At 39.9% G+C, this 18,881-nt stretch overlaps 1 long non-coding RNA gene across 1 annotated transcript in view; it reads right to left on the bottom strand.

Moving 5' to 3' along the window:
* The window catches only part of LOC308059359, a 36,606-nt gene that overhangs the window by 10,112 nt on the left and 7,613 nt on the right, over nt 1-18,881 (bottom strand). Inside the window, exon 1 of the long non-coding RNA XR_013926216.1 lies at nt 1,373-18,881. This exon is cut by the window's right edge and continues 7,613 nt beyond it. This is a non-coding gene — a long non-coding RNA (uncharacterized lncRNA). The remainder of the gene's footprint in view (nt 1-1,372) is intronic.

Here is an 18,881-nt window from a genome sequence, read left to right as displayed (position 1 = left end):
CTCAACAGATCCTGACTTTCCATAAGGAAAATAATCGCCTTTCACTCTTGGACAACTTCTGGAATAAAAACCCCAGCATCATTATTTACTTTTGGTTCAGAAAGCATAAAATGGGTATCACATAACAGCTTTTCATCCATGAAACTCTTGTATTGCTGAAAATTGGAAGATAATGCAAATATTTTTCTAGAAGGTAAAATCAATAAGCAAAGTAGAGTATTCCAAACCATTTTCTCTGGCTGCTGTGAATGATTAGCTGCTTACTTCTGCAACCTAAGGTCACACTTTCTTCTCACACTGTGTACCAGATACCAGAGGTGACACCATCCAAGAATGGAAAATTGTCTTGAGTTTGTTTAGCTCACAGGGGACATTTAGCATGACCACTGGTGCCTGTGCAGGAGTTCCCTTGCATCCTGGCTCTTACAGCAGCCAGGTCATTAGGTCATTTTGCAACCCTTTCTGGAGCTGAAGAAAAACCTAATGAAGTCAGTTACAATTTTTTTGACAGGCCATGGACCTCTGGTTTTCAAACAGCCCAAACCCAGACCAAGACACTGGCAGTGGCAGTGGCCCATCTTCCTCTTGCCTACAACCATTTGGTCTCATTTCCACACAACACTCTCATCACAGATCTGTCTTTCTAGTAACGAGCAGAGTTTAGACATTTTGCCCCCTTTGGCACTGCTCTTGCCCCACCTTTCTTACTGTGGTGTTTCCAAACAGTCACCCCGGGAAATGGTCAGGTTCATGGCTGATGTTAAAGACATAGCTTACTTGGAAAAAATGATGAAAACATGTTAGAAAAATACCTGATTTGTGGGCTTTTAAACACCTGGTACAGCACCTGTGAAAGTCCATGAACGCATTAGTTTAAATGCATGCAATTTGGGGTGCATCACTTTAGTGTGTTTCTGGTGTAGAGTGAGCTTTGTTTTTTTATCTGAATTTTAATAACAGCCTTCCCCATTTTCATCCATACTCACAAACACACAAACCTCTGGTCTATGAACTAGGACTAGATTACCTTGGTAGAAGCAAGCATAACTTGTAAAAATGACCAATAGTGGAGCTCAGAGGGGCTGCTCCTTCCAAGTCATTCCGTGGTTGAAAGCCAAAAGTAACCCATGAAATAAAGGTGACTGGTTATTTCCCACATTGCTCAGCAATTGTGCCATGTCTCACTCAATCAAGCTCCTGCCAAAATATAACCCTAGCTGGATCAAATGTGTCATTCTAACTGTTCAAAGCCTGCTCTACTTTATTAAGGCAAACTCTATGCTGGCTTGCAAATGTTCTTCCAGTGCCTTCCAATTACACCTATAAGAGATGTATTTTGTATACTTTGTGCATTTTTTACACAGAAACTCACCTACTAGTTGAGGCACACTGCCTGGTTTTTAGGTAATATATCATGTATTGCTGTGTCACACAGGAAATAATCCAGTGAAGTAGCTTGTAAGACAGCCATCTGTAATGCAAGACCTTAAATATTAAAACAGCAACAAAAGATGAACTAATGATTCAGAAAATCAATGAAATGAACCAGACAACAAATTTCTCATGAAACTCCTCTTCTTCATCTGGAATTACTCATTTCTCACCTTGCTAATGCCTGATCCCTTTTGGCAAAAAACACTAAATAGTCCTATATATCAAAATAATTTTTATTAGTGATATCATTATCTTAACAAACAGAGAATAGTAAATGAATTAATCAGCTATCAGCAACCCCATATGTTGTTGTCACGTTACCTCTGTTTCATATACATATTTTCCTCTAGTGTTGTATTTCAGTATAATGGATATACTTTGAATCATGTAAAATTTTATACTTCCAGCAGTGTTTGTTCCAATATTGTAAGCCTTTCTCAAGTACTTAATCAGATTTGTTTAATTTTCTTTATTGGCATCAGTAAGAAAGAGATACGAACTATAAATAACAGGCTTATTTCCATGTTTCATCTCATATTGTTCTCAGTTAAGTTTTATAAAAACATTGTTTTATCATGGTGATTAGACTGAATTAATTTAGTTGTCATGCAGCTATAGCTCAGATAGACAGTGCCAGATCCATGAAATGCAGAACAGTTCACACCCACCCATGGAGGAATGCCTAGATAGTACATATCTATATCTGCCTCAAGGAGAAAATCTTAGGGGTTTGGTAGATTTTGGATTAAACTAATTAGTGTAGGAAACCACAAGCTGTTAACAATTATGTCGTGGCCATATAAATCAATTAAATCATCATTCTCTATTTTCTTTGCTCAAAATCCTAAGTTAATGCTCTACAGAACTATGATTCACTCATGGCAGAAGTATTGCTTTACACGACTTGTCTCTGCTCTAGCTGAACATCTTACAGATACGATATAAATCACTCAGTCATTCTACCTGCCCTTCTGTTGCACCTCAGCAGGTGCCAGGCTAATAATTTCATCTTTTCTTCACACTTATGAAATGTGGATATAGAGAAAAGTGGATGATTTTGTTCAATGCATCATCAGCAGAAGCAGGTGAATAGCCTTTTTTCTCAGTCAGCAGCTACATGAAGTGCCTTTATGGTGGTGGTCTAAAGTTAATGAGGTGGCATAACTGGGTACGAGTGATAGCAAAGTGTTAAACAGGTTTATAAGGAACTGCTGTCCTCCCATGGGATCATCAGCATGACTCTGTAAGCAACTTGGAAACACAGTAATATCAAATTGTCTCATACCGAAATAGTATCCTGCCTCCAACGAGTCTGAACACTGTCAGAGACTTCACAAGAAGAGATAAGAAAAAGTCATCCTCAATATATATGTTCACCAGCTGGAAGTAACAGTACGCTAATTTAAGTTATTGCTGTGCTGTCACTTGGACTCTGGTCAAGAAGTGTTATATTTGTGACCTATGCTGAATACGTGACATGCCAATTAAAAAAGAAGAGGAAGGTACAGGAGGAAAGAGTCCTATTACCACTCACGTAACAGGAGGTTTTAATAAGCAGGTTCCTTAACTCAAATAACAAAGTCTTATATCAAGTTTGAACTGAATATGTGTGGGCTGAATTTCTCAACCTGGGCAAATGCAATGTTAATGAGAATAGCAGGAAGCCAACACAGACCTGGTGACCTCAGGGAAAACTCAATTAAAATGAATTGAAAATGTGTGAAGCAAGAAATAATTCAAAAAAGATGAACCAGATCCTTAACTGATGTGAATCATCATCATTAGACTGCAGGGTCTGGCTGGGTTGATGTGTACTTGCTTCAGATCAGGCTGCTGGAAGGTGGAGGACACCTGGTGGCACCCACCACTGACTTAGGGGTAGATTGTGTCTTGGCCACGGAAACTGAAGAACTGGAAGCTATAACACAGCAACATGAGAACTGATCCACCTCCTCGTTTACCCAATACTTACATAAGTCTTGGTTGTAGAACCAAGTGGTATTTAGTCACTTGCAGATGGACACAGCCTGGTAAAAAATGCCAAAGAGGTTGCTCTTTCACATATTCTCTCCCACTCCTAACCAAGCCAGCTTTCCCAAAACAAATTGGCTCAGCAGCTAGTGTATTGGAAAATTACAGTGATCATGAGAATAGCATGCTGCTCTGAATTCATCCTGAAGCTGTACTGCTGTATGGATTGTGCCCAGGAATGACTGGTACTTGAGAGAAACAAAAGAGCCCTTCAGGTCTGTACTTCTTTTATTGAAGGATCTAATGATGCCCTCATGAAGCAAGATGCACTAGAAAAGTCAGACGTTCTCTGTCACTTCTGATGGTCCCAGCAAATGCCAGCCTGATGTAAGTGAAGAGAGGAAGAGGCCCTTTGCTGTGGGAACCACTCCAGCAGCAAGGAGATGGTCCTTCCCCACTCCCAGGACAGCCCCAGGCGAAGGAGAATGAAGAGGCTGCCTTCCTGTTCAGCAGACCCTGAGCTGGACTCCTCTGCTGGGATCAGTCTACCACTGCCAGTAAAGGTGCAGCCTCACAGCCGACAATTTTATTTTAGGGAATAAGCCAATGGCCAACCAAGCCTAACACCAAAAGGTTCACAGGGCAGAACTAAATTCAAGTTTTCTCCAACTGCCACAGCTTGAAGCCAAGCTCAGTCAAACCATCACATTGCTTGTAAATCACCCTCCTTGTCAACAGTACTGTAGTTAATATTAGTTATTGCAAGGATCAGAAATAGTCATTCATAATTAAATATGCATCACATTAATCAGCAGCCTGTTAGCAAACTTTTCAAAAGCTAAAGGAAAGTTAAAGTGACATTGACAGATACACTTCCCATTTGAGAAGCACTGCTGCTTGCTCCTCATGCTTACACAGAACCCGGCAAGCTTACATAGTTATAAATTTATAAAATTTGTCCCCCTCCAAAATTCCCAGTTGAATGGAGCAGTAAGGACTGCTGAAAGAAGTTCATCCTTGTATCATGGATTTCAATAGCCTTATGACTTATAAACTTTCTATATATATGTTGTTTCAATTTATGTGGTCTGCATACAACCCATCTTAGCTTTTCAGTTACCCTGCAAAAATCCTTGGATTGCTACAAATTATTGTGGAACCCAATTCACATCCTCTGACTAATATACTGCCAGGTTAGAATAGAAATATTCCTATGCTTATGGATAATCATTCTTAGTCCACTCAATTCTTACCATATATATTTAGGTTCTAACCTGTTCTTGGTCCCGACTATATCTGAACTTCATCTATATTTTTATAAACTCCCAATCATACTTTTCTATGTGCCAGTCCCCACCCTAGAGGTTTGTTCTATATTTTGCTTTGGAAACACCTAATTAATAATTACCTGTGGTGTCAATAAACCCTGACTTGCACAAATGAAAATGTCACATCCTCTGACTCAACCTGTTGCTTTGCTTTGGAAAATGCAGCAGGGCTTCTGACGGATCGGTAGATACTTGTCCTTTTATTCATAATCAATTAAAAAACCACACAGAACAAAGATAAAAACCTTAAGGAACAAGCTGAAAATACATCAGAAGCAAATACAAAGCAGAGCATAAAAAAAAAACAAACCAAGTGCTTCTGTGCCCCAAGATGAATGAAATGTCTCCCCCTTGCAAACAGAAGTAGTAGGGGTGTTGTGCAAAACTCTTTCTCTCCAAACATCCTGTCATTCCATATGACTCATCCTTTATGTGGTCAGAGAAGAAAAAAAGATGTGTGGAACTGTACCATTACATGCAAGCTAGAATCACTCCTTGCACTTAGTCAACTGTAAGTATAAAGTCCTATACGAGACTCCATGTAAGAGAATAACTGTTATGTAAATGACCATAAGCATTTAATTGTTTAAGAAAGATGTTGGACACCAGTGTAGTATTTCAATAAAACCTGTGATTTTTTTCCTGCAAACCAGTTCTCCTGCCTCAGGGTGGGAGTTACTTCCCCAGAGATCAATGGAATTTATTTCTATCCTGTGTTGGAATATTTAAGCCAATAGGTCTCTCCTGCTGTCTCTGGTGCAAGGTTTATCAAGAGCATAACAGCCTCAGGCCTTATTTTTCTGCTAAAACATTCAATTGACTTCTAAGGGGGTTACTCCCATCCTGTGACAGAAAAACATCATCCCCAACAGTTTCTGTGTTCAGCAGGGAGGGGCACTGTATTTTCTCCAGGAATGTCTTGGTTTAAAGGTCACCGACACTGCTGCTATCAGTCATTATTCCCCACTTCCCACAGAAGAGCTCTTTCTCTTCAGGGTTCAGTGGATCTTTTGCTCCCTTCTGTGCAGCGGCATGGTTTGGGCAAATCCACGGTCAGGCTGAGTGCATACCTGGTCTCCCTCATGCTGGGGACCCTCCACTCCCCAAATCACCCCTCTAGCCAGGAGGCATCTCTAAAAAGAGTAGCAAGCTGCAAGCTTTGCTAATTCCACAGCCATACTTTTAAAGGTATTTATTCTGCTGATTTCTTTTCACTCGAGGACTGAAACTCTTACCCTAGGGGGTGGCTTAGGGCTTTGCACCCTGTCTCACCAGCAGTACCTGCCCACCTCCCTGCTGAAGCAAATGGGAGGGACTGCAGACACAAGTGCCAAGTGTCTCCTGTTGGCTTTCTAAGCAGATCTACTCCCACCACGCTCAGGTTTTGGTCTGTCAATGGCAACACCTCAGTTCTCTGAGATGAAGAACTATGGGGCACCTGGGTAGCTGATCATGCCCTGCAGTCCACACAACCAGGCATTCAAACATTGACATTTCATTCCAGAAAGCTTTTACTGGCTTTTCCCTTTCATGTCCAACCAAAACCAGTCTGAGTTTTCTGAGGCAGAGCCACAGATTATCCAGGAGCAAAGACACTCACCACCATTAGTGTGATAACTGCTTCTGAAAGAAACAGCCATGTACACACTTGTATATACATGCACACAATCTTTACCCATTAGAAGTACATAATAGAAGTACATTTTCAAGGCTTTTTGAAATACCTAATGTCAGGAAGGAAGCAGAGGGGTGTTATCTCTGTACCCAAATTATGTTGAATAGTGTCATGAGCAATCTAACCTAATTTTGCAGCTCTAGACCAGTGGATGCAGTGATAAGCAATCAGAGCAGCCAGCACCAGCAAGATATTGTAACTAAACTGTGGCGATACATGAACCAAGGACCTGACTGCTCTCTCTTGATTTTACTTGATGTACTTTCCCAACTAAAGCCTCACCTGGGATTCAGTTTTCCTTTCTCCCTGAGCTTCTGCCCCAAGGTGTCCAACAGAAGATGTCAGACATGCATCCTGCCATCATCCCCATTAAGTTGTCTCCATGACAGACATGGAGTATTACCCTGGGTCAGACAATGTCATGGCCTTTGCAAGGTCTCTGTTTCCTTTTTATCTTTTCAGGAATTTAATCTTCAAACTATCTTTTTTCCCTCTGAATTTCAGTTTGAGATACCATGAGAGTCCCAGAATACTCTTGCTTTTTTTCTCTTCTTTTCCATCCCATTAATGGTCAGGCTACTGTCGCTGTCTTTCAAACCCTGCAAAAAGAAAAAAAAATCAGTCACATTTCTCCAGATGCAAAAAGATGTTTGTTCAGTGCATTAATACATCTAAAGCTGAAGGTGAAAGCAGACAACAAAATATTAATCAGAACATATCTTTTCATAGTACTATCATATGTCTTAATTAAACATCCAAAGATTTACAGATGTCTGGAAAAAGCAGAAAACTAAAAAAAAAAAAAAAAAAATTAAAACCTGAAGTACATCTGATGTGTTTAGGTAGTTACGTCTGAAAATTAAGCCTCAGTCTTCTCCAAGTCGCATAACCAAAGCTGCTTTGTATTTCACTCCTCCAAAGAACTAAATAATTCACTGGCTACTGTCCTGCAAAGTCATTTCCTCTCTTTGTTTTCCATACTTGAATTTTCCTATCTTTTCCAACCTTTTGTGCATAGAATGAGTCAAGTTTGGCAATTTTGCCCAGAATGGCCCTTTTTTTCCATAGATACAGTCTTCATTATCCTCACTGACTCCATCTAACACAGATTCCTGTCAGTGCTGTCATAAATTATTCTTTTATGCAATTTTAACACTGGTGACTAAAAGGGATTAAATGAGACAATTTGTGCTAAATTAGCAGGTACTGCTGAATAGCAGTATCCATTTCAAATTCTGAATGTAGCTAACACACACATGGAAAACATAGGAAAAACACTTGTTTATCAGTTTTAGTTGTCCGGCAGAGAAGTGAAATTCAGCATGTTTCATATACTTGGTCCTGACATTTACACCAGCACTCTTCTAAAGGTTCTTTTTTCTATCCTAATACCATGTGCCAGAGGAAGTTCTGCACATGGGATGCATCTCTGTGCAGTCTGTCAGCAGAGAGTGCTACAGCTAGTTTTTAAGCCAGTTTTGCTGTAGGACCCTCCTCTTCCTACCCTTGTTATCGTTTGTTTATCAAGGCGATAAAGGGAGAGGAAATAATCCAGTAACACGTCCCAGACGTTATGTTTGAAAAGAACTATTCTTAGATTAGCTCTGCAAGGAAGATGACTGGAAACACTGTGATTTGTTGACTGCATCTCCAATAGCCCCAGTAAGAGCTAAAGGATGAGCAATTCAAAACACAGAGAGCACAGCCAATATGTGAGAAAAAGCTTCTATTTTCAGGAAGACACATTTATTAATGTAGACCAAAAGAGACAAGAACAGAGAAAGAAACAATCTGTTCATGTCAAAACAGAGGGACTTTGTGACTGCCCAAATGAAAAGCCAAGACAAGAGGAGAAAGCCTAGGATACCAATCATTATCTATCCCTTCATTGTTCATACTACTCAAAAAAGTGAAGAAAGACCATTTTGAATTTCTAGGGGGTGGGGAACAGGAAATCAGTACTTTCCCACTTCCAGGGTAATTTAGTCAAGTTATACGCCAGCTGCCTTCTGCAGAGAAGGGAAAGTCCCTATTTAATGAGTTGCTGGTTTTCCCCCCACAGCTTCTCCTTGCCCAATGTGTCAAGTGCTCTCCATTCAGAAGACATTAAGACCCCTTGTTTCCCATAGAACACCTCCATCTGTAGCTTCCAGTTACAGTTATATTACAAAGGCTGGATGATGGCTGAGGAGGATATCCCAGATCCACTGAACCTCTTGGGATTTCTGTCACTTGCTCCAGCAGGGCTTAGAAATTACCTTGAAAGCTTTTAGTCCCAGATGGCTTTTTACAGTCCAGTTGCAGTCTTTGGCTTGTTTCTAAGAAGCAGACATTTATCACCTCTGACTACCATCAAAGCTGCCACCTTAGCAGACAGGAGGCTGACCACTTCCTAGAGGGGTCTGTCTATTCAGAACAAAGCTGGCACACACCAGGAGGGTATTAGCATCCCCTCTCATGCTATCTGCTTGATGAAGAGAAACTTGATTACCATGAATCCAGAAAGTTTCACAAGTACTGAAATGCTGAGTACCTTTTACTGCTGTTTTTTTTTCCAAAATTTACCTGCATCAGTGAATCAACAGAAAACCTTTCCACTAGTTAATCCTATGATGGGGAGTCACTGCCTTTTGTTGTGTCCCTGGGCTGAAATTCACTGCTACATAGCAGAAGCCTTGTCTTGCAGAATCATGGAATGGCTGAGTCTGGAAGCACCCCTTAAGATCATCTAGTCCAACTCCCCTGATCAAGCTGGATCATTAAAAGCAGATTGTCCAGGACCATGTTCAGTTGGGTTTTGAGTACCTCCCGCAGGAAAGAAGGATTCTGAGCACCTCAGTATAAATCCCACAGTGTATCTAGACACACTCTGAGTTAGATATCTAGTTCCTCTTTTCTAGCCTGCAGAAAAAATAGGCCCATTCTGGTTAGGATTCACCTCTGAAGAACCTCCTCTGTAGAAACCAAAAGTTATCCAGATGAGGCACTGACCTTTTTGGGGTCCAGCCTTTTCTGAAACATTTTGCAAGCATGATAAACACATTCTTATAGCTAAAGTTCTTCCTTCTTGATTGATGAATTATACGGCTAAACATGAGACTTTGGGCTAATATTATTGCCCTTGGAAGATGCTGTTTCAGTTTTGGGAGCTCTGAGATTCTGCTACTGTATAGATTCCCAGAAGTGCTGTCTACTGATAGTGCCAAGAAAATGCCCTGTGCCAATTAGGCCAAATCCAGCCCCAATATAAGCATATGTAATGCCTTTGGAGAAGCACTCTATCTGAATTTGTCCCAGTTGCACTAAAGAGGGTAAAACAATCCCAAACCAAAATATACAGAAATGGTCTTCTGACCCTTCCTCATCTTCTTCTCTGACTGTAGTTCTTTCCCAAAATAAACTTTTTAACATCATGTGCCAATAATGCTGATAACATTGGGGATGATCTGAGCTACACAGCTGGATGCAGTTTGGGCCACTGGGGCTTTGCCCATCTGGAAAGGAAAAAAAAAAAAAAAAAAAACAACCACTGCATTATGGACACCTAATAGCAGGTGCTACCCAAATTAATAATTTCCAAAATTTTCCATTGACTGGAACTCGACGGCTGGCAATCATGCTAAACAACTTCTACTGGCCAGTCCCTGGCATGGTTACACAAATCAGCTCTCAAAACGCAGGTGAAGTGATTTCATAGTGAAGAGCATTCGTGAGCAGCAGCAGTGCCACGTCCTGCCTCCCCAGTCGGCCCCATCCCACAGACCCCAGCAAGGTGAGCTGGGACAGGACGGGGTCAGCCACAGCCTGGCTGTCACCATGCACCACCGGGGCTGCGAAGTGGGAGGCTGGGCACAGTGCGGATACCGCAGAGGGGCATTGCCCCGGCCCCAGCCCTAGCCAGAGCTGGGGTGCAGCCGTGGGGACAGCAAGCAAGGGTGCATGGTGGTGGCTCCCTTGGGGGAGCAAGATATTGCTCATTTTATTATTTCATCTTTTTAAATTTTAAATCTTGAAGTTAGATTACATAGTCTATCTTCATATGAAAAATTTAGATTGATGTATTTTAGATTAAATGTGGCAGATTAAATGAACATTTTTTGCTGTCTTTGAGCATAAGTAGAAAAGTTGTTAGGATTTTTTTAGTACGTATTCCTTCTTTAAACCTTTATGTAATACCAGTGATGGGATCAAACCTCATTCTTTGTATTTGTAAAATAAAAATAAGAAAAAATAGGATTTTTATTAATCTCTGTCCAAGAACTGACAGTTACTGGTTTCTTCCATATGTTTAACATGGGAATTAAGATTACCTGGGTTCTGAGCTTCATCTCAGCAACCCTGAAAGCCTACTGATTTCAGCGGAGCTGAATTGGCACACATTATGCTTATTCATTAGTGCTGAACTGCAATATTCTTGTCACTCCAAAGAGTTACTCCTGATAAACAAGTCAATAGTAATAGTTGTTAGATTAAGATGATGTGAATGACAGTGAAATAATAATTGCTTGCACACAAAGCCTTCTTCTCCACCTGTCTTTCTTAACTGGGAAAGTAAAATACAACATAGCACAAAACAGAATAAAATAACAGTAGAGAGGAGGTACACATTTTTAGAAAGCAGAGGAAGGTATTGAGTTCAGAAGGACTGAAGACATGAAGAGCTATGATTGCCTAAAACGCCTGAAGAAAAATGTGAACAGTGAATTTTAGTTAAGTTATGATACATTTTGAAACTGCAGAAAAATTTGAAAGATGCCATAACTACTGGAAGATTTTTTACCAAGGTTTTGTGAGGTGAAAATAAATTTTAAATGCTGAGTGCAATGATGAGGTCTTACCAGTCACAGATTTACTTGGAGAATTATTGATGTTCTGAGTTTAGAAGATATCCACATTATTTCAGCTCTATGTTGGAAATCGTGTCTGCTTTTGAATAGTGATAAATTATATGGGATATTTAATCTGATTTTCCAAGCACAGTATATAGATACTCAGAATTAAGGAACCTGAAAATAATTTCTTTACAGCATTTCTACTTTCCCATTCAAAATCAATATTTAGTTTAAAATTTTTGTGTCACTGAAATGGCAGGCAATAGAAGTCAAATAGATACTTTAATCCCACTTTAGGAGATAACGTCTCACTTTGGGGTAAAGGTTGCTGTTATACTTTGATTCAATTTTCATCTAAGGTGAAATTTCTGAAGTATTCTCTGCCACTTAAAAAATTATGCTGGTACTAGTTGACTCCATATTTACAGTTTTTCAACCATTTCATGCTAGGTAAATTCTCCTTACATAAAATATTAGTGTAGAAATTATTACTGAAAATCCATGAAGTTTCAACTGAAATTGTCATCCTGGTTTTACTATCTCTCAGCTACCTGATTAACTTTGGCATCTTTTCATAGCACAGTCTGTCAGCCAAGAAATCTCCAGTCCAAGTTCACTACATGGTGATGGAGAAACTACAGCAAAGCTCAGGATGCATATATTACACCTTTGGATGGACACCTGCACAGTGTGACATCGAAATATAGCAACCAGGGTCATTAGGACTACAGAGAAAGAAGTGTGTCAGGCCACCTTGATCTCACCTTCTCTTTACAGGCAACAGATTGCCAAAGTCATCAAGCCATCAGTCCAATCAATGTAGAAAAAAAATACTTTCCAAGGAACCTGGTGATTTTGAGATGGGTTAAGAAAATTCCCTGGTTTAAACTTTATGAGTGCTTTTCTAGATACACTCTGTCCCTCCTGAATTTCCTTTCCTCTACCTATTCATTTTTCTCACGGATTTTGAACTGAAAGTATGTGATGCTTTATGTAGTTGCTTTATGTAAACGTAATCAAAATTAAAACATCATGCAAAGCATTATGAAAGCTCATGGACTGCAAAACAAAAAGCGTTTCATAGGATCACAAAGGAGCCAGGCACCATTGGGCAAGCAAAATGCAAGAGAAGCAGGCGCTTGTTTCCTTTAAGTTCCTCGTTACAAATCTGTACATACAGCTCACGAGAAGTATATTTTAGTACTGAGATTGCAAGTCCTGTGGCCATGCTTTGCCTCTTTCAGCTCTGCCATTCAGTCCCCCCTCCTTTCACTTTGGCCAAGTGACATTCATATCTGTGCCATTTTTCCCTATGTCTCCTCCTTCATGTCTCAGCATTATTTTAAATACAGTGTGTTGAAGTGCAGCATCATGAGCCAAAGCCTGATCTCATGGAAGTGGGTGGTCGCTCTGCAAGTGCCCTTTAAGAAACCATTTCACCCTGACTTCATTTCCTATTGTTTCTCCACTGTGAAAAAATGAGATATTTTTGTCATTGTCTCTCTGAGAGTATAAAATGCAATCATTTTGTGCCACAGGCATTGTATTTATAGCCATAAACACAAACTCAGACTTCAGCTACATCCAAGTAACACCGCAACAATGAATAGTGTTGTCTTGCTGTGCAATATTTCACCTATCTTTCCAAACTTCTCCCTCCACTGACTTCTGTCACAATCAACAATTCCTTCTTTTACTTTGGCTTCTAGTTTTGATTCAATTTTAAAGACAAGTCCAAATATGTTGGATAAAAAGTTTTCATGGAAAATGCTTTTTTAATAGCATATTTTCCATTTAATGTGAAATGCTTCTTTTCATGGTTGAAAGGTTATAAAGATATCTGATTCAAATTTTAAAGACAACACCCTCTATTTAGAATAAGATAAAACAAAGCAGAAAACAGATCTGTTTCAGACACTTTGGAACAAAAAAACCCACCACATTCTCTTCAGTTATTCAAATCAGATTTTCATATTTTGTTATTGCCTATGCGTCAGAATTCTCTGTCTTCTTTCTTCCTTCATATCCAAATAATGTTCTGTCACTTCATCTTTTTCTATAAAATTAACCCTCCCCCTCAACTCTACCATGTAAAGTCCAGCAAAACCAGAAGCCCCTTGTACAAGCCAGGTGTTTCCCTGACTCCTCTTCTTGCCTCACCACATCACACTTGGTTCCTCTCATTTCCCCTGTTTACTTATTTCTTAGTTTGGGGGCAGTTTGAGTGATCCTTTCCTAGTGGCATTATAGAAAAATAGGTTCAAAACTTTCTAGCAAAGTGATAGCAGCAAAGAAACATTTACTGTTTGTACAATTTTCACTGCAGGTATCTAAACACACACCACAATAGTATAAAAGTATGTGATGAAATTATATCTACACATGCACTGCTGATAAACCAGTGAAGATACGCTGAGCCTATCCCACTGGAGTGAGGTACACTACACAGGGGTCCTCAATGTCTGACAAAGAAAATTTACTGCCAAGTCAACTGAAACCTTCCCCTCAGTTTTGTGCTTTTTTCTCTTCTTGTTACTCTCTCCCCCTGTTCTGCAGTACCGATACATTTGCTGTGGTGTCATGGCTGAACACCTGCCCCATGTTGGTGGCCAAAAAGGACTGTCGTAGTTTAACCCCAGACAGCAGCTAAGCCCCACGCAGCCACTCACTCACTCCTCCATGGTGGGACGGGGAAGAGAATTGGAAGGGTGAAAGTGAGAAAATTTGTGGCTTGAAATAAAGACACTTTAATAGGTAAAGCAAAAGCTGTGCATGCAAGCAAAGCAAAGCAATGCGAGGAATTCATTCACCCCTTCCCATGGGCAGGCAGGTGTTCGGCCTTCTCCAGGAAAGCCGGGCTCCAGCATGCACAATCCTTACTTGGGAAGACAAACATCATCACTCTGAACATCCCCCACTTCCCTCTTCCTTCCCCAAATATTATTGCTGAACACAACATCACACAGTATGGAATATCCCTTGTGTCAGCCAGGGTCAGCTGTCCCAGCTGTGTCCCCTCCCAGTTTCTAGCACACCCCCAGCCCACTCACTGGTGGGGTGGGCTGAGGAGCAGAAGAAGCCTTGGCACTGTGCAAGCGCTGCTCAGCAATGGCAAGAACATGCCTGGGCTGTCAACACTGTTTTCAGCACAAATCCAAAAACATAGCCCCCTACTAGCAGCTATGAAAAAAATTAACTCCATCCCAGCCAAAACCAGCACAACATTGAAACTTTAGTAATAAATACAGTCTGTGGTGGCTGCAATGTGCATTTTAGCAAAGACAGATGAAGGGCTCCCTATTTAAGACCTTACGCAGAACCCGTGGAAGTGAAGTTGGTTTTGGTAACTTCAGATCAAAACTTTCTGTATGTAAAAGGCATCCAGCACCTCGAATAGCCTTCTCACCTCAGCTTAAGCCAGGTCAAGAGTCCTTCTTTGCAGTTGAAAAAGTGGTGTGAGACTGGAATCAGGCTGGAGTCTGAGACTTTTTTCTTTCACACATCAGTAAACACATCATATGCTTCCTTTCAGACAGGAAGTATCCAAATGCTGCCTTCGTCTGCCATTTCCATTGCACAATATCTTGGAAAAAGAGGAAAGTGAAGCAGAATTAAGTTTATGAGCACCCTATGCAATGTATATGTCAGAATGATTTGCTTTAGTAACTAGTCACAGCAACAGGATACTAATTTCACTTTGTCTTCTGAATAGTTCTGTATTTTCTTCTTTATTAGGGAAATGTAGTTTATCGCCTTCAATGGAGTTTGGATTAGGGCTAAAATTATTCCAGTGCAGTAGATCTTACACCCCATAAATATTTAAATATAGATTTATTATTTCTATTCACAAACATATACACACAAATATTTTTTACATAGAAATACATATATATATGACTTTATTATCGAATCTTCTTTGAGCATGGGTTAGGTTTCTCTGGTTTTGTAAATGAAGAAAAAGTTTAGAAACTGTAATGAAAACAACAGGATTCAATTCTGTTCCTGGGTCCAGCAGCTGGACTGGTCCAGTCAATAGTGTCTTAAAGGGAAACTGAGTCAAACCATAAATGTCTTTAGATAGTCATCATGACAATGATGGCGACCCTGATCCATAGAGCTTAGCAAGGACTCAAATTCTCCTGAAGAAAAGCCACAGAAAACAGAGGACTGTGATTGCCATTTGTAAGGAGAAAATATCAGAACAGCATGATCAGATCAGCGTTACTATATCATCCAAGCAAGGAGCTTTCAATTGTGGTTACTGGCACTTGTGCAAGAGCATGCAATGATAAAATGTGTCTTTGTTTTAAACACACCAACCTCTTATCCCCTTACAACCTCAGAACACAAGTTTTTGTCTGATGGGTCAGTGTTACACTGCTACATGGATTAGCTTCTGTTTGGATAAAATATAATAATTTGTTTTAATTATACACCACAAACTGCATACATACATAGAAAGAAGAATGTGGCTCATGACTGAGTCTTAGTGACCTCCAGCCTTTCAGTATGTTTTTTCTGACCAGACTCTAACAAAGAAGAATAGGAAAAAGTAATAATAATGTTTAACATATAGACAAGTCCTGTTTCTATTCTGAACTAGAGACGTTTTGCCCCCAAATACAGGGCTAAAATTGTATTGCTCTATTTTGGTCTATTCTTTCAATGGGGCTAATTTAACACTCCATGGGTAGTATTATGGGTATAAATGGGTATAAATATTTTCTGTGCACTGACAAGCTCCGAAGAACATAAAGTCCACATCTGATTCAGTGATAAGAAAGGGAAATAAACTGATGGTTAGAAAAAGAAACACTTCTGAACATGTTAAGTGTTTAATCTTTGGTTTGCAATGTGTCTGGCCTCTGTTAAGGGCAACACGACGATTTCAGCTGGGAAGGTGGGGAAGGACAGTGGAAGGTGCAAGGTCCCCGTGGGGGCAGAGCCCATCTCCCGGCTCACTGATGTTCCAGCCCTGATCTCCCCCTGCACTGCCCCAATCCCCTGGCGCTGGCTTTGGCTCTTGTTTGGTAGTTGGGTGAGCAGAGTCAACCCATTAAACGCCCCATCTTACTTGAGGGAGGAGAGGGAGGAGGGGGTTGGTGGGTATTTTTTTGCCAGTTTGTGGGCATGAATAGAGGGTTGCGGAGCACCTCTCCTGAGCCTGAGGGAGCTGACAGGGATGCAGTGACCAAATGAGCAGGGAGGGACAAGACACTGAAAGGAGGAGTAGCATCACCTTTCCAGTGACAGTGAGTACAACATTACTGAAGACGTTAAAATGTTTAGTCTTCAATAGGAAAAACACAGCATCAGTTGACACAGTGCAATATATGTTCATTTCTCTTTTTTTCTGCTCTTGGGAAACAACCTCAGAAAGCAAATCACAAATAGATCTCTATGCCTACTCATGCTCTTTCCCAAAGCTGGAAATCTGATTACCCTGAACAGAATCAATATTCTGTTGTCTTGTTCCATGAGCTTTTCCAGTCTCCTTTCCAAAGGACTGTATTATAAGTTTTGTTGAGTTTCCTAAATAGCATGTAATAACAACACAGAGACCTTGGAATTCATTTCTGCTCAATAGGTGTCATTTTGGTCTCCCTCTAATTGCCTCTGCCAACGTATTCAAATATAAAATCCATAGAAATTACATGCAATATGCTAACTACTACATATATTTTTCTACAACCATTAATTTCTGTGTACTAAACTGTATACTTTGGCAGAATCTTCAAGTGTGTACAATTTAGAGATTGCAATATAATATGATATGGCCACATAAATGACAGTATTTGGAACACTGATCAGACAAATTCAGTAAATGCTTTAAAATAGTTAGTTCAACATTTAAATATAATACAGAATATTATAGAGATAAAACTACTCCTAATAGGCTAACAACAAAAAATCTTAATATTCTTTATATGCACACAAATTCATGCATCTCCTACAGTTTCCATACAACAATACTATTGAGCCCACTATGAATGGCAATGGGATTTTAAAAAGGTTTTTAATTACTTTGCTGGATCAGAAAATTCTCCTCTAAAGCAAAACCTACATGGATAAAAGCGTGTAAAACAAAAATTCTCAGATAAGATTTTATTTTAATATTTAAACTCATCATTTTGAGGCAACGAACATATTTTAATTGAAAATAACGTTTTAATAACTAACTGCAAATCAGTTCTAATAAAAGATGACATGAACGTGCTGAAATATACAGAGAAAAGCATCAAATGAACAGGAAGAACTAAACATAAAATGGATGCCAGCTCCTTTACAAGCACTCAGGCCTTTCTGTTGGGGAGGTGCACAGCCCTTTCAGATGTTATTGGATATTTTATTTTCAGTTGGGTGCTATACAGTGCTACAAAGACTTGCTAGCAGTTTCTGTTCACACCAATTATTTTAGTGTACTAATGTGATTTCTCTGCTATACGACAACTACCTTAAGTTGAGCTTATGTTACTGACAGCTGATGCAATCTGAACCATTTCCAGTATTACCAAGTATTAGACACTCTTAATCGTTCTAAATCAGGAGGATCCTGGAGCCATACATGAAGGAAGGGCTGTCTTCTCTCTTCAGCTGCCAGACAATCAGATGCTTCTGCAGGCTGCGATTTGTCCCAAGGGCTTTACATGGAAACAGTGTGGGGCATCCTGAATCCTGTTCTTCCTTCTCTGCCTGGGACCCCTGTCCCATGGGGCTCCTACACTGGTGCAACCTACTGCCTCATCCAGTGCCAGAGCCTGAAGATGGGACTCAAAGTCCCACAGGCACCACTGAAGAGCCCAGGGGCTATTTGCTGACTGAGAGCAGAGGAGACAATGTCCTGAGAGCATCCATGTCTAACAGCTTCGGTAGCATTTCTTACTTGAGTCGATGATATTTCAGTGGTACCGGTACACTGCCAGCCACCAGTGCACATTAGTATTGTACATGCACATACGGGTACAAAAATCGAATACAACAGTGAATTAGAACTGAAAGATTGGTTGATATGACAGCAAAGAATGTTATAATAGGTTTTTTGAAAAATAATTTGTTGAACTTTCAAAAGTACACATATATCAAGAAATCATCATTATGGAGTAATACGTTGCATTAGAACTTTAGACATTTGTATTTCAGATGTATAAGGTAGGTATGTCTACATTTTAGTATATTTATATAATGTGAGCTGTTGTATATATATATTACAACGACATGGATATACTCAGTTATATAGGTAAATGCATAAAATGGAAAGAAGCACAATACTGAAGCTCTTCATGTTTTTCAGAATAGGAAAAAAAAATTGTCCAGACTCCAATACTCCTGGTGGAAATACTTTGTAAGACAGGCATGTTTTCTATTAACCTAAATACTGTTAACCCCAATAGAAAACACACTGTTAAGGAAATCACTTGATCATACACCATTCAAAAACACTGTGCTACAATCACATCTGCTTAGGGACCTGTGCGTTGTAACCTTCTAATGTTAAAATACCAGCCTAATTACTTTTTAAACTTATTTGTTTATTCTGGAAAACTAATCCACAGATTCATGCTCATTCACAGACAGAAAGTCTGAGATCCACATGACAAGCTTGATCCAGAGCATATTAAAGTCACTGGAAGTTCATTGACG

Source organism: Falco punctatus (genome assembly GCF_963210335.1).
Source record: "Falco punctatus genome assembly, chromosome: 2".
Taxonomy (NCBI): Eukaryota; Metazoa; Chordata; class Aves; order Falconiformes; family Falconidae; genus Falco; species Falco punctatus.
The sequence above is the reverse complement of the archived record's forward strand: the minus strand, read 5'-3'. Positions and strand labels throughout refer to the sequence as shown.